Below are 26,306 nucleotides of genomic sequence, written 5' to 3'. Positions count from 1 at the left end.
ATACCGGTTGTAATATAAATGATTTTGAAGTTACAATGGTAGATAATGTGATCATATGTGTGTGTATGTGTTTCATCAATGACAACATATGAGATTATTCATTACAATCATTATCAAGCCAACATAGGGTTCTTCTTATCAACTGGTTAGGGTTAGTAGTTGAGCTCTGCTTCCATAACAATACTAGTTCCCTTCACTACTCTACGACCAAATGCTTTACAACATCATTAGTGGTTTGAAATACATCTTTAATACCAGTTGCAATTGACATCAATGACAACACTATACATAATCAATGCAATCTTCATGCAATGCCAACATAAGGAATTAAAAATATTTTTGCACCACTAAACATTCTTGTCACATATACGGGAAGAATGCAAGAAGAGGATTCATAAATTGACTTGAATGAGTATGAATGGGGTCCAAAGCCTCTCTCAGATACATCTACCGAAGAAACTCCTGAAAAACCTAATGATATCATAGACAAAGCAAAATAGATAATATGCTTGAAGTTGCAAAAGGAAATAGAAGAAATTAGACTAAAAAGACAAGAATCTTATGAACAACAGCTGAAAGAAGGAAAAGCACAGGAAAATTCTTCACCTACTATCTATCCCTCTAATAAGAAAGAGAAAATCAGATATGGGACTACAAATGAAGAAATGAAGGCTAGACAAGAACGACCGCTCATCAGTCCATAGAAAGATGAATGGGAAAGAAGACAAAGACTAACAAAGTCATCAAGGTAATGTCAACAGGTATGTTAACTACAAGTGATCATTGAACCAAATCATGAAGGAACTTGCTTTTAGAATAACCAATCGACAACTGAGAGGGGGAGGGGGTGAATCAGTTGTCAACATATTATATCAATCAAACCACTTTATAACCTTTATCCAGAGCACATAAACATTGAATACTGAAATAGCAGAAACAAATACCCTTAAGCAATAAAACTTAAGTATGAGATCGAGAATCGACACAATGCAACCATACCACATAACACCATGATTTGTATGTGGAAAACATAGTAAAGGGAAAAACCATGGTGGGAAGCCTTCCCACAGTCAGATAATACTTCCGCAGAAAGTATGTGATACAATAAGGGGCCTGCATATGCAGGAAGGCACACTACCTAGAGCATACTACTCATTACGAAGGAGTCTCACTGACTACAGAGAGGTTATAAGAACCTCAATATAATTGGACAACAATCTGGAAGAATGAATTGCCAATGATAGAATCTACCATGCTTGATTACAATTCTGGTTAAGCTCAATACCAAAGGCCTTTGACCTCTTACATAAAACCAATTCGATCACCTATGATGAACCAAATATCCTTCGCATATGATCTTTATATTATTCTCACATTTGATTCCATGACCATTACCACAATCTACAATGAAATCTTACATCAATTTATACAAACTCTAAGGCCTAAACCAATTAGGTCGGCCACCTAAAAGATACTACAATAAGACCATTACATATATCCATATTACAATGATATACATGTCGGCTTTAGACCAAAACAACATTAACCAATCCATAAATCATCCTAGTAATGTGTAGAGAACACTTAATAGCATGTTACATAATAACGGTCCATAAACTAGATCGATACCAGACCTAATTTGGGTCCACACATGCCAAAGTGATGTCGAGGCATGAACAAAGATCACCTTCTTCATCCTGAATTCCATCTAGAAGCCATAACAACACTACTTATGCATCTTGTCAAAGATTCTCTGTAAAAGATCTACCGGTAAAACCCTAAACCATTACTGGTATAGGCTTACTGGAGTGTATGATAGCATCCAATCATCAAGTAAATACCAGTTGACCAAAACATACTCCAGAAACATCAAACCAAACATATTCCATTGATCCAAACATGTCGGTAGTATCCAACTAATAGTCCCTTCTATCGGTAACACTAGTTCTTCTACCGGTAACCAAAATCTGTCTGCTGGTAACCAATCGTAACAACTAGTGTTGACATCAATGACAAAAAATCAATACAACACATAATCAATTCCTTCATATTGCCAACAATTGCAGCATAAAAGATGTTGATATTGATACTATACATGCTTTCACTAAGCCACTTGAAGAAGAGTTATAGGCTTCATCTTTTGACTCTGATCACTCTGAAATAAGATCTATTTATGACATTACCTATTTGACACCAAACTATGACTACTTTCTAATGAATATCGACACTCTATCTGAAGAACTTGATACTGTTGAACCACAATATGTAGTCCAGTCTAAAGTAGAGGAAGGTGCTAGTGGTAGGTTTGTTGGGTTAGATCCCCCAGATACTAATGTAAATTTTGATAATCGTGTTCTAAATATTCTTGGTCTCGAGACGCTTACGCAAGGTAGTCTTCTAGAACTCAACTTGTCAGTTCGAGGTTGTGATGACAATACCATGAATTCCCTTGAACCTGTTGAATCTTTATCCCTGGTACATCCTAAGCTTATTGATTGCTCTCCAAGATCAACCCTTGAATATCCCTACCTTTGCCAATGACTATACATTAGCCTATTATCTTAATGTAGTCAAACAAATGAGCTCTTCCACCAATGAACAAAGTGAGAACATGACAACAACAGATGTCAAGTATCTTAGTCTCAAAAAAAGAAAAAAAAGAAAAAAAGTGTTCTAATGGAGAAAACCACACTGTAGCGTTGTTAGAATAAAAAATAGTAAAAATAAAAGACCTACCTAATGATGAAAATCTCTCTGAGGTACTTGAAGGTGAGATACTTGATATTTTCCTTGATCCCTTTCAAGAGCGATCATCAGTGCTGATTAAACCTACACAACCAGTGAATATTAGAACAAAAGAAACTCAACATATCATACATGTAGCTCAATCCTTATCAATAGAAGAACTTAAAGAATTTGCTAATTTTTTCACTGAGAAAAAGATCAAATTTGCGTGGACATACACTGATATGCCAGGTCTGGATACTGACCTCATAATGCATCATATTTCTTTTGCTCCCAGAGTTAAACCTGTCAAGCAAAAACTCTGAAAAATGCATCCTCATGTTGCATTACTTGTTAAGGATGAGCTTGAAAAATTACTAAAAGATGGATTCATTAGAGCAATTGATTATGCTGAGTGTGATGGTATGATGAAAGAATAAGTATCCAGTAAAACACTGAGGGGGGGGGTGTGAATCAGTATATTGAAAAACTGATACAAATTTCCCAAACTCAAACTCAATCAAACAAAAGAAACATATCTCAGTCAAGATCAATATTTATAAGAATACTTGACATCAACCGGTTTAAATGTTATGAAAACTTTAACGGTAAACAAATTCAATCTTGTAAACATCAATAATTCTTAATCATAACTCAACATATTCAAATCTCAATGCTTCTACTTAACATGCCTTATCAGAAGTTAACCAAATCAACAAATAAGATCACAACCACAAAAGCATTCACCACTTGACAAAGATGTTTATACGTGGAAAACCCAAATAGGTAAAAACCACAGTGAGATGAGACTCACAAGGATAGCTATCTGAACTCTTCTGAAGTTCACCCTACTAGGAGCCAAGCCTATTGAAGCTTTACAATAAGTCCTGTTAAGAACTAATTCTGGGTAGGAATCACCCGGTTAAGGGATTTATAAATATGCCTTGATCAAAAGCATAATACCCTGTTAGGAGTAACCTCACTAGAGGATTTAAGAATCCAAGCTAATGGACCACCTTGTTAGAGGATTTAATGAGTAACCAAGCTTGTTAGAGCTTACCCAGTTAAGGGATTTCACTTCTGCTGTAATTTTTAGAAAACAACAGGTTTTCTTGATCTGTCTGAGTAGCACTACATTTGCTTGATCAGATCCTTCTAAGCTTCAATCTGCCTTCACCCAAAGCACAGACCCATTCACTAGTTAGGAAACTACACACTCAATAGGTTTCTATCAAACTTGCCAACAAACTTTACAAAAAACTTCATCGACCTTAAATAGAAATCAATTAGGTCGGTAACACAACAAAAACCTAATTCTTATCATCAAGATTATAAACAAGTTGGTACAATCCTGACCATTAGAAATCATGACAATCTCTTCACATTCTTTAAGAACATTCCAACCGCTCCATGATCACCACTTCATTAGACTTTGTAACTCATCACGTGTTGAGCATTAAATGCAATCCACTTTGCTCCTTCCCTAGACAAGAAACAAACGCGCCAGAACAATTTGAACATATCCTCATACAATGATCACATGTGTTTCCATCATTACCGCTTATCAAATAGTAAACCATCAAACTTGATCAGTTAGGGTTTAACAGCTAATAGGGTTTACCAGTTACATTACATAGAAAGGTTTAACCCTTTACACTAGTTCACCGATTCAACTCACAAACTTTACATACCGGTTTACAACATCTTCCACAAAGCTCTTCTTACCAGTCACTAGCCAATATAAAAAATAACAACATCAACAATAACATGAATATCATTACCAGTTCAATTGACATCAATGACAACATATCATTAATGCAATCTCTATGCAAAATGCCAAAAAACTCAAAATGCCAACAAAGTGGATATCTAATATTGTTCCCATTTCCAAACCTGACAAATCAATACGTGTTTGCATAAATTTCAAAGATTTAAACAAAGCATGTCCAAAAGATGATTTTCCACTGCCTAACATAGACATGATAGTGGACATGACTACTGGCTATGAAATGTACTCTCTAATGGATGGTTTTTCTAGATACAATCAGATCAAAATTGCACCCGAAGATCTAGAGAAAACAATGTTCACCTGTGCATGGGGAACTTTATGTTGGAATGTGATTCCCTTTGACTTAAAGAATGTAGGCACCACTTATCAAAGAGTTGTAACAATGATGTTTCATGATATGATGGACAAAAATATGGAGGACTATGTCGATGATACTCTACTCAAATCTATGAAAATATCAACACATCTCTTAGAATTGGGTCCAATCTTAGATAGGATGGAAAAATTTAAACTCATACTAAATCCTAAGAAATGTGCATTTGGAGTTATATCTGGTAAGCTCCTCAGATATATTGTTTCAGCGAAAGGAATTGAAGTGGACCCATAAAAGGGTTAAAGCTATAATGGAAATGCCACCTCCAAAGAATGTCAGTCAAATGAGGACTCTACAAGGGCGATTCCAATCAATAAGATGTTTCATTTCTCAGCTTGTAGATATAGCTCAACCATTCACAAAAGCTTTACGAAAAGGAGATACCTACAACTAAGATGAAGACTATGAACAACATCTAAAGTAAATCAAGGAATATCTTTCTAATCCACCTGTATTAATGCCACCGATTTAAGATAAACCCTTGATTCTCTACTTATCAGCTACTGATACATCATTGGGGGCACTTTTGTCTTAACATGATGAGAAGAAAAAGGAAAGAGCTATATATTTTATCGGCCAGACGTTGGTGTCCTATGAGATGAACTATACTATCATTGAGAAATATTGCTTGGCATTAGTCTTCACATAACAAAAGTTAAGACATTACATGCTAGCACATTCTATCAAACTGGTGGCTAAAATAGATCTGCTCAAATATCTTCTCAACAAGACAACACTTACAGGGAGATTGGCTAAGTGGGTTATGATACTTACAAAATTTGACATTGAATATGTAGAACATAAAGCTATCAAAGGAAAAGTCATTGCAGATGAAATTACTGATGCTCTGCTTGAAGACAATCAACCTTTGCACATAGAATTTCTAGATGAATCCATAATGCATCTTACTTAGCAATCCTAGAAAATGTTCTTTGATGGGTCTTTTACTCAACAAGGTTCTAGTGCTAGAATTCTTTTTATCACTCCTCAAAGATACTCAATCCCAAAGGCGTAAAAGATCCTCTTTCCTTGTACAAACAATATTGCAGAATATGAAGCCTTGGTAAATGGAATTAGGCTAGCTATTGAATGGAAAGTTGTTGAGTTACACATCTATGATGACTCTCAAATGATAATCAACCAAATTAATGATATATATCAAACTCGTGATGAAAAACTAATTACCTATAAAAGAATGTTGATGACTTCAATAAATACTTTGTCTTTGTTTTATTCCAGCATATTCCTAGATCAACAAACAGAGCAACAAATGTTATGGCTACATTGGCATCTATACCACAACTACAATAATTTGAGTACCACTATGAATTCCTAGTGGAAGAGCTTCATTATCCTGCTTATGATTCCCTTGAGTCCCAGATGGTCTATTCTATCATATTCCTGATAATCTTATGCGTAATGAGAAAAGAAACTTGATCTGAAATGCTTCACAGTATGTCATCATTGCTAATGATTTGTATAGGTGATGTTTAGATAATACTTTGCTTAGGTGTCTAGAACCTAAAGAGTTCCAACATGCATTATCTGAAGTCCATGAAGTTATTTGTGGATCTCACTCAAACGGTATAACTTTAGCTCAAAAACTGCTAAGGGCTGGCTACTATTGGCTAGATATGGAAAAAGATGCTATAAAATTTGCTAAAACTTGTGAGAAATGCTAGGTACATGGACATAAGTTTATCAGTCCTACATCATCTAATGGACACAAGTTTATCATAACTGCCATTGAATTATTCACCAAGTGGGTTGAAGTGGTTCCACTAATCAAAGCAACTAGAAAATAGGTAGCTATGTTCATTCTTAACTATATCATTTGCAGGTATGGAATACCTTCCTTGATTGTGACTGAAAATGGAGGACAGCTCAAAAACAATGATCTAGATGAGCTTTGCGAAAAGTTCAAAATTAAACAACACTGGTCTTCTATGTATTACCCTCATGGTAACGAACAAGTTGAAACATCTAATAAAAATCTATAGAGTATCTTGCACAAAACGGTTAACAAATTAGGAAAGGATTGGCATCTACAAATAAATCCATCACTATGGGCTTATAGAACAAGCATCAGAACACCTACAAGAGCTACACCTTTTTCTTTGGTATATGGGGCTGAAGCAGTCTTACCTATTGAAGTAGAAATTCCTTCTTTGAGAGTTTCTTTACAAGGTCATGTCACTAATGAAGATTACAAAATATCTAGATTGCAAGAACTCAAATTGCTAGATGAACATCGACAAGTGGCGTTCGATTATATGAGATCTTATCAGAAAAGAATGTCTAGAGGTTATAACAAGAAATTTTGACACAGAGAATTTCAGGTTGGTGACCTTGTTTTAAGAGAGAATCCTAAAAATCAATAGTTTCAAGAACAAAAGGGGAAGTTTTAAGCCAACTGGCTGGGTCCCTACATCGTTACTGCAACCTTTGGCTCTGGCGCTTGTCAACTCTCAACATCAAGAGGAGAACAAATCCATGAACTGATCAACATCATCCACTTGAAGAAATTTTACACCTAACATTCTCTGCTCCAACAATCTATACAACTAAAAATTCCTGAAGAAATCCTAAAAATCAGAAAAAGTCTCGAAGAAATCCTAAAAATAAAAAAAAAACCTGAAAAGAAAAACAAGAGAAAAGAGAAAAGAAGCAAAAAAATCAAAATATGAAAGAAAAATGCCTTGGTGAAAACCTGGTAAATAGGCACATTGGTAGTAAAAAAGAAATAATCTTTGCCAAGTAGGTGAAAACATCTATCAACGTAACTTTGGCATTTTCTAATTTATTTACCTCTTTTCCACATCTTTTCTTTAGCTTGTATATATCCTTTAGTTGCTTTCGTGACACCTTGGTTCTTCCTGGAACCCTCATGGCTTGAAACTGATCAATGTCCTAGTCTTAGGGTAATCAAATGATCAATTTAAATGTCCTAAGTAGTTTAACCAAGTTATCTTTCTGTCGGTAGTACCAGGTCATTCAATCTGAGTCAGTAACCTATCTCCTACCCACTACAGAGTTTTACCATTGAGTAAACACATAAAGCAAGAACATTGAAAACAATCATTGAAAACTGTTTGAGTTATGATTGAATTTTTCTTTGAATGCTGTCTTTTAAAGTGGTTTTCAATTATTATTCCCTCTGAGTAACTCGAGGAAGTTTATCTTGACTAAGAGGAGCAAGGATTGGGGGCATGCCATTTTTATTTGTTTTCTACTTGTAGAAGTGAATTTGATGATCTGGAATTATCTCATAAGTTGGGTGTCTGTGATTAGTGCCTTCACATTAAGGTGAAATCACCACACATACCTCAACTCCACTTATTTATATGCTATAGGGAAGATGGAATCACTTCTTTGTCTATTTTGAGGAAATTTCTTTAATGTGCAATCTAGATACATGCTTAATCTTTCCTAGGATATGAATGATACAAGGATCATTGGGGACAAGATAATTAATATTGCATATAACAAGGAAGGAACTCTTCTTTCTCTGGTGTGTTTGCATGCAAACAACATTCAGGTCATCCTAGCTCTTTATGCCTTGATGCTTATGTTCGCTTGCTATATTCAAAAGGACGTGGCATTCAAGTCATCCCGACTCTTCGTGCTTTGATGCTTATATTTATTCCTACATTTCTGCTCAGTAATGATAAAAAAAAATTCCAAATACAGTGACTATGTTTTAGATTGCATTGATTCTTAATTTTTATACATTGCAATTGATTTCAGCATAATGCAATCTCTCTCTTTGTTCTTTGCATGAGAGCTTGACTTTGAAACAATCATCATTTCTTTGCCAAGTGGTCAACTGATTCATCATTATTGAGATGATTGAGTTATTGAGCTCATTTGCATTCATACTATTGCATGAAAAATGAAAAAATATATATTTACACATTAGCTCATCATTTTTATCATTTATTGCATATGAAAAAGAAACAAAAACATGCATATTCCTCTGCATTACATACATACTAAAAAGAAATAGAAAATCATGTAGAAAAATTCATATAGAAGGACATCTCACAAAACATCTCATATAAATCACCACAAGAACAATAAGATTGAATCATGTGTCATATCTATATCTCATAAAAATATCAATGTCAAAGGGATACAAATGATATCAACTAACATAAATAATGTCTATTGAGGCAAGAATCGTAGAAACTACAAAAATGGGGTATCCAAAATAACACAGAGCCTATAAAAATCTAGCTCTGGCCCTCTCCCTCATCGCTTGGTGGAGAAGGAGGTGCCTGCTAAACATTTCGACTATCGAGGTGCCTGTGCTCCCTCTGATTCGGCCATGTACTTTGATCAAGGGGCCACCTATCTATTTGCCGAAATTATTGCACTGTATGTTACCACATAATAAGCTACTCGGCTAGACTGATGTAGAACCTCACGTCGGGAAGTAGCTAATTCTCCTGATAAGCTCTACACCTCCTGATCATGCTCTACAACCTGGGTCTGCATGACTGCCAGCTATGTTTGGAGATTCCTCACTCCCCCTCTCAGTGTGCGGATCATATCCACTGGTGTTTATCCCCAAGGTATTCTCCTCCTCTTGTCCCTTTGTTGGATAATCTCTCTCCCATCTCCCCCTCACCACCAATACCACTTCTAACCTCTACACCCCAACCTCCACCTCCCTCACCTCTGACTACACCCAATGAACCACCCTCTCCTCTCCTCCATTGCTGACTTGCTACTAGTGCCCTACTGCTACTCACACTAGGATCACCTCCTACCCGCCTAGGTGGATCTACTCTCTCTCCCTATGCCTGAGTTGGTATGTCATCTCCACCCTCATCAATCCGAGGTTCTCGCTCTACTAGATCTATAAATCGTGGGAATGGATGTCTCAATGACTCATCCCTATAGTCTAGGATCACTCCCGCATCAATATCCTCTAAATAGTCCCAACGCTATGGCTGGAGGGATATCAACTCCTGTGCTACAAGGGTGTAAGATAACTTCAGCCACCATCCGTTCCTCTCCTCATCCCTAAACTGGGCATAAGCATTAAAATCCTGTGAAATGGTCTGAACTTGTCCATACTACCTCATAACCCAACTAACAAAAAAATACTCAATAATCGTTTGAGATCTCCTAATGAGTCGACATGTCATAAAATCAATCTCCGCTCTTGCCTCCAGTCATCTCATTCCTCTAAACCCCTATAAGGCCTCCAAACAACTGTAATTAGGTCATCCAATTGGTGCCTCTAGAAACCTATCTTCCCCAAGTGGGGCTGCATCAAATAACTTGAGTATCGATACATGATAGGCTGATGTGGCTCTCTCAAATCATTGACAACTGGCCTACAACCTAGGATAGGCTCCCATGCCCATATTTGTAGTACAAGAAATCCCACATCTATGCTCTTCACATCTCGGTATGCAATCTCATGCATCTCATTTGTGCTAACAAGAAATATCCCCAACCTAATCTCCTTGACTGAGTAACTAACATCTCCATTATCCTTCCCGAGCCACAAAAGAATCCCTTCTGTCCTTTGTTTGGCATAACAAGGCATCCTATAAGTCGCACAAGCACACAAGCGACAAGAAATCTCCCTCCATATCTGCTCATCATGTCATCCCATGAAATGGATCACACTATAAGACTGTCATCTTGGAATAGTCTGTGTAATGTTGTAATCACCACTTGAGGAGAAGAATCATAGTCCACTCTTCCGCCTAAAAAAGGAATCCTTAGAATCATATATACATCATCAGGAGTAATCATCATCTCTCCGACCGACAGGTGAAAAGTGTTATGCCTTGAATGAAATCTCTCGACTAATGCACTAGGCAATCCATGATTCACATGAATATCTAGCATTTGTAATAAGTATCCAAAACCACATGCATCAATATGAGCCCTCTGAGCATTTGAGAGTTTCCAAACTAGTCTCATCGTGGGCGGATAGGTACATCAAAACTATATGTCTAGCAAGCTAACCTACAAAATTGAATGACAACTCATCAGTATACAATACAAATTGGGTTAGAAAGATGTCAAAAGTACTCATGAATCCAACTAATCAATCACAAAATATAAATTTCAAATTTTGATGCTAAAAACTGCTCACTATTTAATAATGAGTAAACACAAAGGGGCAGCTACTCGTACGAGTAAATATTTTTGGTAGTACGAGTAAACTATATGATACAAGTCACTGAACAATGTAGAAAAACTAAACATACCCTCATAACATGTCTCGTATGAGTTGAGGGTGCCCACAAAATGACAAAACAAATGACTTCCTATGAGTAAACATTGTTTAACAGATACTTGTACAACAAACCTTAGTTCGCCATACGATGAAATGATCGAAAATGAGATAAACAAAATTTTAAACAAGAAATTCATGCAAAAATTTATTAATTTGGAAATTTAAGAAGCTACAGACTAATCACTTACCGTAGGGGGATAGTTCCTAGGTTGATTATGTCGTCTTTGCAGCTCGAATCAGTGGGTATGCTCAGGTATTGCCAGTTTGCTCCAAAGAAGGTTTTTGAACTTTTGAACTTTGAGAAGTGAAAATGAAATGAAAATGACCCTTTCAACCCCTTATATAGAAAGCCATAATTTTTAAACTTGCTCCGATGGATGTAAAAATTATACCCTTAACTAAATCGACCACCTTGAGTCCATTTTTAGGATTGAAATCGCAATCTGAGAGCATTTTTCTAGTCAATATCTCACAACATTGAACACTTGGTACTTTCATCTTCAGATCACTTTTTCTCATCATTTTTTTCTCAAATCACCTCTAATTTCAACTTAATTCTCCAAAAAATCTTCGTGCTTAGATTCTCATCACTAAATCTTTTTATCATTTTAAATTGCCTAAAATCACTGTGACCTCACCATCTTTCAATTTCACTCTCGAGGGGGCATGATCATTACATCATTATTATCAATTATTGCATCATAAAAAGTCAAGGTTTTTTTTTCAAACCTTCATCGAAAGTCAAGTAGAAAATCTTTTTAATCAAATATTAATCAAACAAAACCTCATTGTTCTTCAAAATTGAATCAATCTCTAGGGGCATATCAGTTTCATCGCATCAAATCAGGCTGATATTATCTTCGTTTGAATCACGCTTAATTGAAGTCAACTTGTTCAGTTTCATCACATCAAATCAAGCTGGACATTCTGTGTCGCTAATCAGATCTTGTTCAATCAAGTTTGGAATCAGTTTCATCTCTTTACTCAATCTAGTTCAATCACATTCTAGATCGATACTCATTTCTTGATCCATCAAGTTCAAGATCAGTATCTTACTCTTTATTGGTCCTAGTTCAATCAAGTTTAGGATCGGTGTTGCTTTAACCAATTTGTTCAGTTTCATTTCTTCAAATCAAGATGAACATCTCACTCTTCGTTAGTTTGTGATCCATCAAGTTCAGAACTGATAATCTGTTTGACATTAAATTTTCTTAGAATCAATGCACTGCTCGCACATCAATTCAAAGAGGGGCAAATATAATACCCTAAAAATGGTCACCTAAACCATGGGCCCCTAATCTTGACTACACCACCAAGGTCCTAAACAAAGGAAATTAAATCAATCATGAGCACCTAATTAATTAATTCTCTAGTCATCAATGTCACATGGCAAATAAATCATTCTATATTAATTGTAAATTGGAAAATTGGATCCTAATGACTCCTCACCTAGGAGAAAGAAAGGAAGCCACTAGGATTATTTTCACTTGGGAGGAACTTTACATTCAAAAGAGGGGTTGAATCCACTAGATCCAAATCCAAGAGAGACAAGGAACTGAATACTAAGTAGATTTCAAGTGGTTGAAGTATGGTTTATCCTCTTTTGTAAATGAGAAAGTTGACTTTTTGACTATGTGGAAAAGAGAGGAAATGAGTGAAATGAGGTGCTACCAATTTGGGATCGCACTGTAACTTTGGATCTGAGCTAATTAAACTAATGCAGATCTACCTTGTGAACTTGAAGAAAAGTCATAGAGACCGTGGTGGGAATGTACATGGTCTGCCACAAAATTTGTGAAATGAAAAGGGTTCTTCCGTCTCTACAAATGAAGCCCAAACCTGCAATTATAGTTGCGTACCTAAAACCTACAAATAGAAAAGAGAAGAAAGGGGGGTTCTAGATAGGGGTTTGCCTTAGTCAAACCCTGGTTGAGGAATCAACCTAGAAAGAAAGTAATTGCAAATGCTTGAATGTAAACAATGGAGATGTATACCTTGTAGATCTGCAACTTGTTGACGATGATTGCTTTTCTTCTTGAATGTAATCACAAATATTGTATGAAATGACATGTAATATGAAAAAACCCTAACACACACACATACTTGCAAATGAATGTTGTAATGCTACTCCAATGGGTGAATGAATAAGACTTGAATGCTTGAATGCTTGATAATGACCTCAAAATCTTGTATCTTCTCCTTATGCTATCTATCCATTTATCATTCGTCATCCCCCTTGAATGAGGGTATTGAATTCCCTTTTGTACATGCCTCAAGGATTAATTTTCAACCACCAAAGGATGACAAAGAGGAATAACAAACCTCGAAGACAAGAAATGCATAGGAGATCGGGCAACCCGCAAATATGACCACCCTAGGAGATTGGGATAGGGGTGCCACCCCCTTGTCCTAGGGGGACAGGTGTGCCACACCCTTTTCTTAGGGAGGACAAGGGTGCCACACCCCTATCCAGCCCTATTTTGGGCTCTAGATAGGGTTTAGAGCAGACACACGACATGAAGGAGAAAGAGGGAAGGGATGGAAATGCAGAGATAGGTCTCGATTAAGGAAGGAGATGCCTTCACCAAGATGAGGACCCAAAATATGAATAAAATTGCAGGGGTCACACTTTTATGACACTATAGTTAGCCCCCACTTTAGTGGGAGTATGGATTATGCCACTATTGCTGGTAAAGTACAAGAAAATAGAGAGACAAAGATGAGAGACGCAGAGCAATGCCACAAGGAGTATAAGACACCACTAATATTGAGGAGCAAAAAATCCCCCAACCTTAGGGTCTCAAATCACACCAACATAAGCAAGAGCACACACAAAAAAAAGGCACAAGACACACAAACACAAAGACAAAGCACAAAAAGACACACGACAAGAACAAGACACAAGATGAAAAACTAACTAGCCGAAGAGATCTCGAGCTCAAATGTCTCAACAACTAATCAGGATAGAAAGACCAATGCCATCACATAAACATGAGCAATCAAATAAAAGAGAAAAGATGACATCATCCATAAATTATCAATAGTAAAACTATGAGTTCATGAGAGGAAGAAGAGAGAGAACATGAATACACACTTTGGTGATCCATGAGAAGAAAGGCGAAGAAGAAAGAAACCATGGAAAATCTCACCCCTAGAGCTTGCCTAGGTGATCCATGTAAAGAGAGAGAGTGAGAACACCATTAGTTCCACTCAACCTCATGTGCGTGTGTGAAAGTGAGGTTCGAAGCACCTCATAGGAGTCTATGCCTATGTATGCTACAACCTATATAGAATGTATAGTACAAGTGTCAAGAAAGGTGTGATATGTCAATCTAAGAGACCATGTTCTAGTTCTGAGAATAATCACCCCAAATAAAAGTCAAGTGGCGTCAAATTTCTCTAAGAGACCATGCTCTGGTTTCAAGAATGACAAATTATACAAGAGAAAAGTGATGACATCTTGCTCCAAGAGGTTTCCATGTGGTTCCAAGAATGTCTCACTGTACAAGACAATAAAAAGTGAAGACATCTTGCTCTAAGAGACTGTGCTCTGGTTCTGAGAATGACCCACTGTACAAAAAGTGATGATATCTTGCTCTAAGAGGTTTCCCTCTGGTTCCAATAATGTCCCACTATTTAGTGCCTAAGAGAAGTATGGTACAAAGGAGCAGTGTGGGTGCCCCCCCCTTAAGATGTCGACATAGGTTGATGTTGATATCTTAAGGAAAGCATAACAATGATACCTACCTTCATCACAAAGAAGATAACCGCTATGCAATGATGTCATAAATCCAAGAAAGAGAGGGGATACTCTTCAAGATAGGATAAGATAGTTGAAATGAGATATCTTGCTGCAAGTGTAAAGGTGATCCTTGGAGGAGAAAAGATCTTTGTTCAAAAGACATCTACCCCCAAGAGGAGTTATCTTAGACAAATATGACATCTTCTAGAACAAGAAAAGGAAAGAAAAATAATGCAATCCTTTCCCTTATTTTTCTAGGTGAAAGAGATTCTTGATGAGGGATGACTCACGTTTAGCCCCCAGAGGGATGGTTGGATTTATCATAGATGTACATTACCAAGTGTAAAAAGAGGTCGTAGTCAAGGATGAACACTTCTTGTATAAGAGAGAATCCTTAAGCCAATAACCAACAATTATACACAAGGAATGACATCAAGTGATAGAACTCACACCATCCACTTAATAGGGAAAACTGGATCCCCAGAGAAGGAGAGAGAGAGAGAAGGATCTTTTCCCCCCAAGCTAAGGGACAATGAGAAGAGATTACACAATCTACTAGAGAGAGATTAAACATAAGAAAATGTGCAATGAACTTACATGAATGCATGCAAGAAAAGACATTAGTAAATGTAAAATACATGTCTCAAGAAGTGGTAATCTTCGAAAGGAATAGAGAGAAAAATCATCATATAGTCCTCAAGGGGGATTAGTCATAAAAGCATAACATTATAAATAAAATGATAATCACATATGGACAATACAACCCCTAAAGAAAATAATGATGCAAGGGAAAGGAACAAAAATCCTTGCTCCCCAAGTGAGGAGAACAAGGAGAAATATTACACATTTTCTGCTGGTGATTAGTTTCAAGTGATATGTCATCCTAGTGGAACAAATCCTTTCAAGGAAGGGATATATACTTCTCAAGAGATCATTCCTTGCTAAGGGGAATATCATACTTACAAATAATCAAAACCATAGAAGAGGTAAGATTTCCAAGAGAATGAAGGAATAAGAAGAAGTGCAATACTCATTAAAGATTCCCCTCTCCAAGAAAAGAGGAAAACCAAAGAGCAATTATATGCTCACATAAGAATAACCCTATACAAGAAAAGAGATCTAATAAAGAATAATGCACAAAGATAGAGATAAATTTATAGAAAGAAGAAGAAAAATGGCCTTCATGTTGCTGCCCCAAAGTATGTTAAAGTGAAACAATACCACCACTAATGATAAAGAGCTCCCGTTAAATAGGATAATTATGTCATAGGGTGAAGAGAAACATGAAGGGAAAAGAAGTGCTAAGGCATGGTGTTTTTACCAAGAAATACAACTAGATCCTCTGTGAGACAAATGTGTGCAAGATCATATTGAAGTTGAACAAATTTCTTAAATGCATAAAATTTTCCAATAGAATTTGAATATAAATCATGAAAAATGAAATATTCAATACCTTTCACTTGCTTAAGATTTTTGTTTTTATTTTGAGGAGGAAAGGAAATGTTCTTGTCATATTTCAACCTCCAATAGATTCTGGTAGCTAATCTGTTAGGATGGTAAATATCATCTTCCCATGAAGAAGAGGGTTTGTTAGGAGAGCAAGTTTCATTATCCACAATTCTAATTTTGCCACTTTCTATGCCATCTTGAATAGATTTTTTAAAATCAAAAAAATCATCAGCATTATGGTCATGGGTTTGATGAAATGAACAAAAAGGACGCGTTGAAGAAGAAGCATTCTTGTGGGCTCTCTTGATTTGTTGTTTTTGAAGGTAATCCTTAAAATTTTGAAGTCTAACAAATTTGTCCATAGAAAGAGGGGTACCACTTCCTAGGCGTCTTGTAGTAGTTTGTGTAGGAGGATTTATAGGGACATAGATTCCATGCTCAAATTTACCAATTCCCCATCCTTTAAAACCTTGTTTTGTAATTATATGAAAGCTGTGACTATAAGAATTTTACAATTGACTAGATGGAGGAACATGATCATGAATTTCTTTTAAATCTAATGTGTAAGGAGGTAGAAAAATATTTGTAGATGAAGGAGGAGTATCATGTGAAATGAGAATCTCTTTGCCTTTATCAAGCTTATCCTTGTTGGAAGATTGGGGAAGAACATCTCCATCATCTAAAAGCTCATTTTTAGTGATTTAATTGTGAGGAGAAAAGTCATGAGCAAAATGCATGACATCATCCTCCCTACATAGACTTTGATGTTGAAGATAGGTCCTAAGAGAATAAGGAGGATCTAAAGATGTAAGAATATTGATGTTGTCATATTTCCCCTCTTGCTCAAGGGTGTGTATAGAAGAAGAAGATGGATCCATATTACTTTCCAATGGTTTCTCTCTTGTAGAAATATCATTGGGTAAAGTATTAGATCTCATTTCTTTCACACAAGATACCCTAGGTGAGGTGCAAAGATTAGGATCTCTAGGTTTAGGATCTACAAAAGCTTTAAGATGATTAACATAGGAAATACATTTTATTAACAACATCACCATAATGCAACATAGATGATACATGAAAGCTTTGAGATTTAATTGAAAAGAAACTAATTTGGAAATCCTAACAACACAATATGACCAAGTGCTATGAAGAAAGAGAAGCAAAAAGAAATGAAATAAACTCTTATCTCACACATGATAAATATATGCAAAAATTAATGTAATCACATGTGAAAGAGCAAGTAAATCCAATTTATTAATTGCCATTAAAAGTCTCTTAGTTGAAATTTGAACTTTTTGAAAAAACAGATCTAAGATTAGGACCTTCTATGAAATTTAATTTTAAGATTTGAATTTAATGAAATTTGAATTTGTGTTTGACCTTAGAGAGTGTTAAAATTGATAAAGTACATTGATTTTGTGGATTTGAGTAGAAAAATATAATGAATTCCGTCTCTTGAAATTTTGGGAAAAAAGCCGAGGACCGTGGCGGGAATGCACACTGTCCAACCAACTTTTTTTGAAATTTTTAGGGATGATAGAGATTATGATTTTAATGCGGAATCCCAAAAAATAGCCGGTTTGGAGATTTCTAGATCGGTCAAAATTGTAGTCAAAGGTTGAAATTGAATATATCTTAAAAATTAGGGTTTTATGATTTAACCATGAAATTTTCAAAATAAAGTGACATATTTGAATTGCAATTTTGAAATAGAAATCAGATCTGAAACAAGTAATTAAAGTTTTGCACTTAACAAGCTTAATTGTCTCAAAATGAAAAAAATAGGGTTTTTATGCAATTAACCTCTAAAATTTGCAAATAGATCAAACTTGAAAATGAAAATTTAAAATTCAAATTGCAATTAATAAAATCTAAGAATGAGAAATCAGAATTAATGTTTAAGACATTGGGTTCACCAAAATGTAAAGTGCAAAATTGGATCCTAGTGACTCCCAACCTAGGAGAGAGAAAGGAAGCCACTAGGATGATTTTCACTTGGGAGGAACTTTACATTCAAAAGAGGGGTTGAATCTACTAGATCCAAATCCAAGAGAGACAAGGATCTGAATATTAAGTGGATTGCAAGTGGTTGAAGTATGATTTACCCTCTTTTGTAAATGAGAAACTTGATTTGTTGACTATATGGAAAAGAGAGAGAGGAAATGAGTGAAATGAGGTGCTACCAATTTGGGATCACGTTGTAACTTTAGATCTGAGCTAATTAAACTGATGCGGATCTACCCTGCGAATTCAGAGAAAAGTCATTGGGACCATGGCAGGAATGTACATGATCCACCACAGAATCCATGAAATGAAAAGGGTTCTTCCATCTCTTAAAATGAAGCTTAAACCTGCAATTATAGCTGCATACCTGCAACCTACACACAAAAAAGAGAAGAAAGGGGGGTTGTGGATAGGGGTTTGCCTCAGTCAAACCCCGATTGAGGAATCAACCTAGAAAGAAAGTAATTGCAAATGCTTGAATGTAAACAATGGAGATGTATACCTTGTATATCTGCAACTTGTTGATGATGATCACTTTGCTTCTTGAATGTAATCATAAATGTTAAATGAAATGGCATGTAATATAACAAATCCGTAACACACACACATTCTTGCAAATGAATGTTTTAATGTTTCTCCAATGGGTGAATGAAGAAGACTTTAATGCTTGATAATGACCTTGAAATCTCGTATCTTCTCCTTAATACTCTCTATCCATCTATCATTTGTCATCCCCCTTGAATGAGGGTATTGAATTCCCTTTTATACATGCCTCAAGGATTAATTTTCAACCATTGAAGGCCGACAAAGAGGAATAACAAACCTCAAAGACAAGAAATGCATAGGAGATTGAGTAACCTGCAAATAGGACCACCCTAGGAGATGGGGACATGGGCGCCATGCCATTGTCCTAGGGAGATAGGGGTGCCACGCCCTTGTCCTAGGGGGGACAAGGGCATCATGCCCCTGTCCTGCCTTATTTTGGGCCCCAGACAGGGTTCCGAGAAAATACAGGACATGAATGAGAAAGAGGGAAGGTATGAAAATGCAAAGATAGGTCTCAGTTAAGGAAGGAGATGTCGTCGCCAAGGTGAGGACCCAAAATGTGGTTAAAATTGCAGGGGTCACAATTTCATGACACTACATTAATTAAATATTTATTTAATTAATTAATCATTCCAAGTAAATCATTTTGATCAATTATTCTATTTACTTAATTAAATATCCTAGCATATTTAATTAATAAATCTATTTGGCATTAAATGATTCAAAAGGAATTAATTTGCAAAAAGAAATTAATTTGAAAAAAGAATTAAATTTGGAAAAAGGAGTCAAATTGAGATAAATTGAACAATCTCAAAAAAGAAATTAAATCAATTAAATCAATTAAATATCAAAATTGAATAAAAATATGGAATAAATCAGTTTTTCTGATTTTATCTTATATTTAGTTCAATTTCCTTTAAAGCTAAGAAAAGAAGCCAATCACATCAATTCACCTGGACTGTACTTCCTCTTAGAGAATCTCTACCGATCATCATTAATTGATCTTGACCATTGGTCTTTCTCTAGATTTTCTACAAATTCAAGCTCTCATCTCTCAAGAAAAAAAAACCTGGAGATTTATTGTTATTATGCTATTTTTGCTCTAGGTCTATTGAGATTTTTGTGCAGTGATAATATTGCATACTTATTAAATCATCTAGCTTAAATATTCATTCATAACTTAATCATGCTAGCTTAATCTTGCATCCATTTAGCTTAATTTCATGCTCATATAGATTAAATCCTTCGTTTAGGCATCATCTAGTCACTGGTATTGTATAAAGAAATCCGAGAGGAAAACTAAACTCACATCTACTAGAAGGCAATAGATCACTTTGTAATGGTTTCATTATTCATTGATTATTGATTTACTAACCATGCATCTAATGACTTAATTGAAGTGATGTGTATTCAGATACAGATACAGGTCCACTTTTCACACAAACAATTAGTTTATCAATTTCTTGTTTGTTTCACTTGTGGTTTGTCATAAATCATTAAAATTAGAACATATTTTCAAGTTCTACATATGTTTGAATCATCTTATTATCTCATGCTCCAAATAAGGTTGAGGATCACTGAAGAATTCACCACTCTTGAGTGTTCTCCCTGCTATTGAGCTTTTATATGAGGTAGTCTACTTTGCTTTTAGCATAATTCATGAGTGTGGTGCAGAGATCACAAATTTTCTAAGGGATTACCCTCCTGGGTCTTGTAGAACCCAAAGTGTAGAGGGATTAGCAGGATCCTTGTCAGTTGGTCCAAGTTCTCGAGGATTTTAATAGCTAGAGTTGGCTTCTCCATGAGTATTTGAAGAATCAAATTGGTTTCTACCTCTCATAGTGTAAGCCCATTTGGGAACCAACAAAATGGTAACTCTGCTAGGGACTAATGCATAATTTGATAGTTTTGATACTTAATATAAGTACAGATCCAATAGCCAACAAGATGAGAGGGGGGGGGGGTGAATCATACAAACTTAATCATCCATAAAAACATCAGATTCAACCTCAGTAACATATATATCAGTCATATAACCAAAAATTGTCAAACATGCAAACTCAAAAGTATGTGAACAATATAAACCTCATAACACCAGATTTAATGTGGAAACCCAAATAGGGAAAAACCACTGTGAGATTTTGGACCCAATAAGAAATATACTCTTCTAGAGTATGCTCGGTTAAAAGAAAATCCTGTTAAAGATTACAAACACATTGCTAGATGTGACTCGGTTAAGGGGTTTCCCTCAGATCTGTTAGGATCTTCACTTTGTTAGAAGTGACCTTGTCAAAGGATTTCAAACACTTAATCAGAATGTCACCTTGCTAGAGGATTTACATATAAGACTTTTAAGTCCACTCGATTAAGAGATTTTCTGTCACTTTCACAAAATAATAGTAATAAAAATCTATCTGCAACTTCACATCTAAAATGTTAAAGCAGATTCCTATTTGTTCAATACAATCTAGACATAGAACTAATCTTGTCTATCTACTGGGCATCAATACTCTATTATTGTAATAGGTCTTCAAGCTTTTGTGCTCGGTAATCACTATGTCACATCCTTGTGCATACACTTACCCGCATCCATTGTTTATCAACAGTTTCCTATTTATAAACAATCTTCTAACCGCTTAATCTTCTTGATCACATTTCCCATGATCAATCATAGCCATCAGATCTTCAATCTTGTCCAGGTTCAATGTATCTTTCGATCTGAAAATGTTTTACCCTGCCTTGGAACTTGCATATTCACCTTCGAACTTGTGTTAGGGTAATGCGGTTCAATCTGAGCTATAGATCTTCTTGCCGACTTTCCATTGCCTTAGATTCATTAACAAACCTCTTCCACGGCTTACCAATCATTGATCCACTCCAGCTCATCAGCTTCTTTCATTAAATATCACATGTAAACATTTAATGGATTCTGTTATAGCTTGGTTGTAACTCGGTAAATACTAAACTTCACTCGGTAGACATTCTACCTTCATTAGCCGATAGCGATAACCTTAGGGTTTATTGACTAGGTTCCTTAGGGCTTACTGACTAGGTTCTTTGCTTGATAACATAGTATAGTATTAACCTTTACATTTTACAACATATGTATGATGTTAAAACAATCTAAAACATCATGATCTCATCATTGTCTGACTCAGTAGTAGTTACCCATTGAGTAACTTATCCCCTTATTCATCATATTCTTTCCTGTGTCTTTTACGGACTTCTTTATAATCTTCATATCATACTTCTCAAGATATGGCAACATCATACTAAATTAGAAAATCAATTTCTTGACATCAATGACAAAATAATAATATCAAGATAGTAAAACATCTTTAATCAGTTATGTCCATAATCATCAACAACCTTCTCAATATCCTTATTGAAATGTCAACAATCTTTCATTGTCTGTTATAATGTAATATTGCCAACAATCTCCCCCTTTGGCATTGATGGAAAAACCAATTGATTTGACCTTTAAAAGATTCAAATTGTTGTGATTCTGAAATGCTGAAATGCTCTCCCCCATACATTAGACTTCTCTTCTATTATCAGTCTTTATTTCAATCTGTAGTCTTTTCTCAATTCTTCCATATATTCTCTCAGTCTCCTCCCCCTTAGTAGGTCTTCTCCCTCTTGGTAGGTCTTCTCCCCCTTGGTAGGTCTTCTCCCCCTTTGACAACAAAGCCAAAAAGAAAAGAACTAAAACATAATTTGTTTTTGTAAGAAGTTATTTCCTGCTGTTGTGTATCAACTGAGTCTTGGTCAGAGCATTTGTCTTCAATTCTTGTTCCCTGTAACATTCTCTGTATTATTCTAGTATTAGTTCTAGTACACTTTTAGAAAACATTCTAAAGTGTATCACTCCAGCATCAACTCCCCGAAAGATATTCAATAGAGACATCGAATTGATGCTTTCACCGAACTTGGTCAGTGAGTAGAAGATAGGGGTAGGACCCCTAACTTACTTCTGAGATATTAAAAAGTGTCCTTTGGTAGTGTCTTGGTGAAGATATCTACTATTTGCTCCTTTGTGCTAACATATTCCAACACCACTTTCTTCTCTTGAGCTTCTTCTCTAAGATAATGATATTTGATAGATATGTGCTTTGTCTTAGAGTGCATAACAGGATTTTTTTGAAATATTAATGGCACTAGTATTGTCACAAAATATAGTTACTGGCTCAGTAACTTTCTCATTTACACCTTCCAACAGTTGTTTGATCCATGCAATGTTGGTACAATTTAATGCTGCAGAAACGTATTCAACTTTGGCTGTTGACTGAGAAACACATCCTTGTTTCTTGCTAAGCCAACTCACTAGTCTTTCTCCTAAAAATAAACCTTCTCCACTTGTGCTTTTCCTGTCATCAATGTTGCCTGCCCAATCAGCATCAGTATAAACTTTTAAATCAAAATCATTTCCTTTCTGATATACTAAGCCATAATCTTCAGTGCCTTTCAAGTATCTGAAAATTGTTTTGATTGCCGTCATGTGTGTTTCCTTAGGATCTACAGAGAATCTTGCAACAATACCTACTTCATGTGCTATATCTGGCCTGCTATGAACAACATATTGTAGTTTTCCAATCATAGATCGGTAAAGTGTCTCATCAACAGATGCAGATTCATCATTATTTGATAGTTTATAGTTGGTAGTCATAGGAGTACTTATTGGTTTTGAATCCTCCATTCCAAATGTCTTCAAGATTTCCTTTATGTACTTGGATTGGGTAATGAAAATCTCATTTTTCATTTGCAGTATCTGTAAGCCTATAAAATATTTTATCTCACCGATTAATGACATCTCAAATTCTTTGCTCATTTCATTTCCAAACTTCTTGCATAAAGAGTCATTTCCACAAAATATAATATCATCAACAAATATGGCTAAGATCAATATTCCATTTTCATCATTCTTCATATACATGTTGCTATTCTCACTTGTCCTTATAAAACCAACCTTAATCAAATAAGAGTGTAATCTCTCATACCATGCTCTAGGTGCTTGTTTCAGACCATATAAAGCCTTGTTCAATTTACATACCTGATCTTTATTATTGTCTTCAACAAATCCTTCAGGTTGTTCAATGAAAAATTCTTCTTCTAATATTCCATTTAGAAATGTAGATTTGACATCCATTTGATATACCTTGAAGTTCTTGAAAGCAACATATGCCAACAATGTTCTTACTCCTTCAAGTCTAGCAACAGGTGCAAAAGTCTCACCATAATCAATTCCTTCTTCTTGGGCATAACCTTTGCAAACTAGTCTTGCTTTATTCCGAATGACCTCACCTTTTTCATTTAGCTTGTTTCTGAAGATCCACTTTGTACCAATTACATTTTTGTCCTTTGGTCTTGGGACCAATGTCCATGTGTCATTCTTCTTGATTTGATCAATCTCTTTTGTCATAGCATTTATCCAATCTTCACTATTAAATGCCTCTTTCACTATTCTTGATTCAAATTCAGATATCAAACACATGTTTTGTCTCAGTTTGTTCCTTGTCATCACTGGATCATCCTTATCTCCTATAATATGACTTGGTGCATGATTTCTTCTGACATACTTGGCTAATACAGGCTCGGTAGGCTTTGTATGATCTTCTTCATACTCGGTAACTGGATATTTTCTTCATTTTCTTCAACAGTTATCTCAGTAGGACTTCTTAGTTGCACATAGACAAATCCATCATAGTCTTCTGGTTCTTTGGAATTTCCTTCATCATTTCTTTCTGCAAATTCATCAATTCTTACATTTGTACTTTCTACTATTTTGTTAGATGATTTGATCAGACATTTAAATGCTTTGCTTCTAGAAGAATATCCTAGAAATGTTCCTTCTTCACTTTTCTGATCAAACTTGCCATTTCTATCATCTTTATGAACATAGCATTTACTTCCAAAGATCTTAAAATGACTTACATTAGGTTTCTTGCCATACCAGATTTCATAAGGTGTCTTCAATTGAACTCGGTTCAAGGTGTAAACAGCTGTGCTTATTGCTTCTCTCCAAAATGTTTGTGGAACTTTCTTCTCAATCATTAGTGTTCTAGCACAATCCACAATAGGTCTGTTTCTTCTTTTAGCTATTTCATTCTATTGTGGAGTTCTCGGTGTAGAGACTTGTCTTTTTATACCATGATCATTGCAAAATAGGTTGAACTCATCAGATGTGAACTCTCCTCCTCTATCTGATCTAAGACATTTTAGTTGTCTTCCTATTTCATTTTCAACTCTAGCCTTGTACCATTTAAACATTTGAAAAGATTCTGATTTTTCTTTTAAAAACATTACTGACATCATCCTTGAATAGTCATCCACAAATAATATGAAATACTTATCACCATAATAACTTTGAACTTTCATAGGACCATAAAGATCAGTGTGCACAAGATCTAAAATTCCCTTAGAAGTGTAGGACTTACTTGTAAAGCTTGATCTTGTCATCTTACCCATCTGGCATCCTCGACACATAGCATTCTTAGGTTTTTCAAGACTCGGTAGACCTCTTACTTGGCATTTCTTACTTATTTTGATCAGATTATTAAAATTAACATGACAAAACCTTTTATGCCATAACCAGGTATCATCAATCTTTGCATGCAAACACGTATTATGAGTTGAGTCAAGGTGAAATGTATTACCTTTTGTTTGTGTCTCGACAACAGCTAACTTTCCATTCTTGTCATGAACTTTGACAATTCCTTTCTGAAATTCTATTCAGTAACTTGTGTTGTTTAGCTGTGCTACACTCAACAAATTGTATTTCAAACCTTCAACCCAATAAACATCATTGCATCTTGCATTATCAAGAAGTGTTATGGATCCTTTACCTCTTACCAGACATGGTGCATCATTACCAAATCTAACATAGCCTCTGTCATAATCTTCTAACATAACAAACTTGTGTTTATCTCTGGTCATATGATGTGAGCATCCACTATCTATAATCCAAGAATCATTAGTGTTTATGTGAGATATTAGGGCTTTCTTCTCATACATTTCTTCATCTGATCCATCCTTGATAGCCACATAAACAACTTCCTCTTTATCAGTCTCATCTAATTTATCATCGTTAGATTCCTCATCAGCAATTAAGCATGTCTTTCTATCTCTTCTTCTGAAGTCTCAGTGTCCTCTGTAATGGTTATCTTTCTGTCTGTCATCTCGGTAATCTCTCTTTTCAGTAAAATCTTTTTCAGGATAGTTAGAAGCCATATGTCCAATCTTATCACAATTGAAACATTTCAAAGATAGTTTTCCTTTATACTTACCTTTGCCTCTCGGTAACCTTTTGGCCAATAGTGCTTCAAACTCTTCTTGCATTCTGATTTCTTCATACAGTTTGTGTACCTCCTCCATGTTCTTCCAAAATCTTTCACTTGCTCCACTATGATCTCCTTCAGAG

This window comes from Cryptomeria japonica, chromosome 2, assembly GCF_030272615.1.
Source record: "Cryptomeria japonica chromosome 2, Sugi_1.0, whole genome shotgun sequence".
NCBI classification, from domain to species: Eukaryota; Viridiplantae; Streptophyta; class Pinopsida; order Cupressales; family Cupressaceae; genus Cryptomeria; species Cryptomeria japonica.
Note: the sequence above shows the minus strand (reverse complement) of the source record.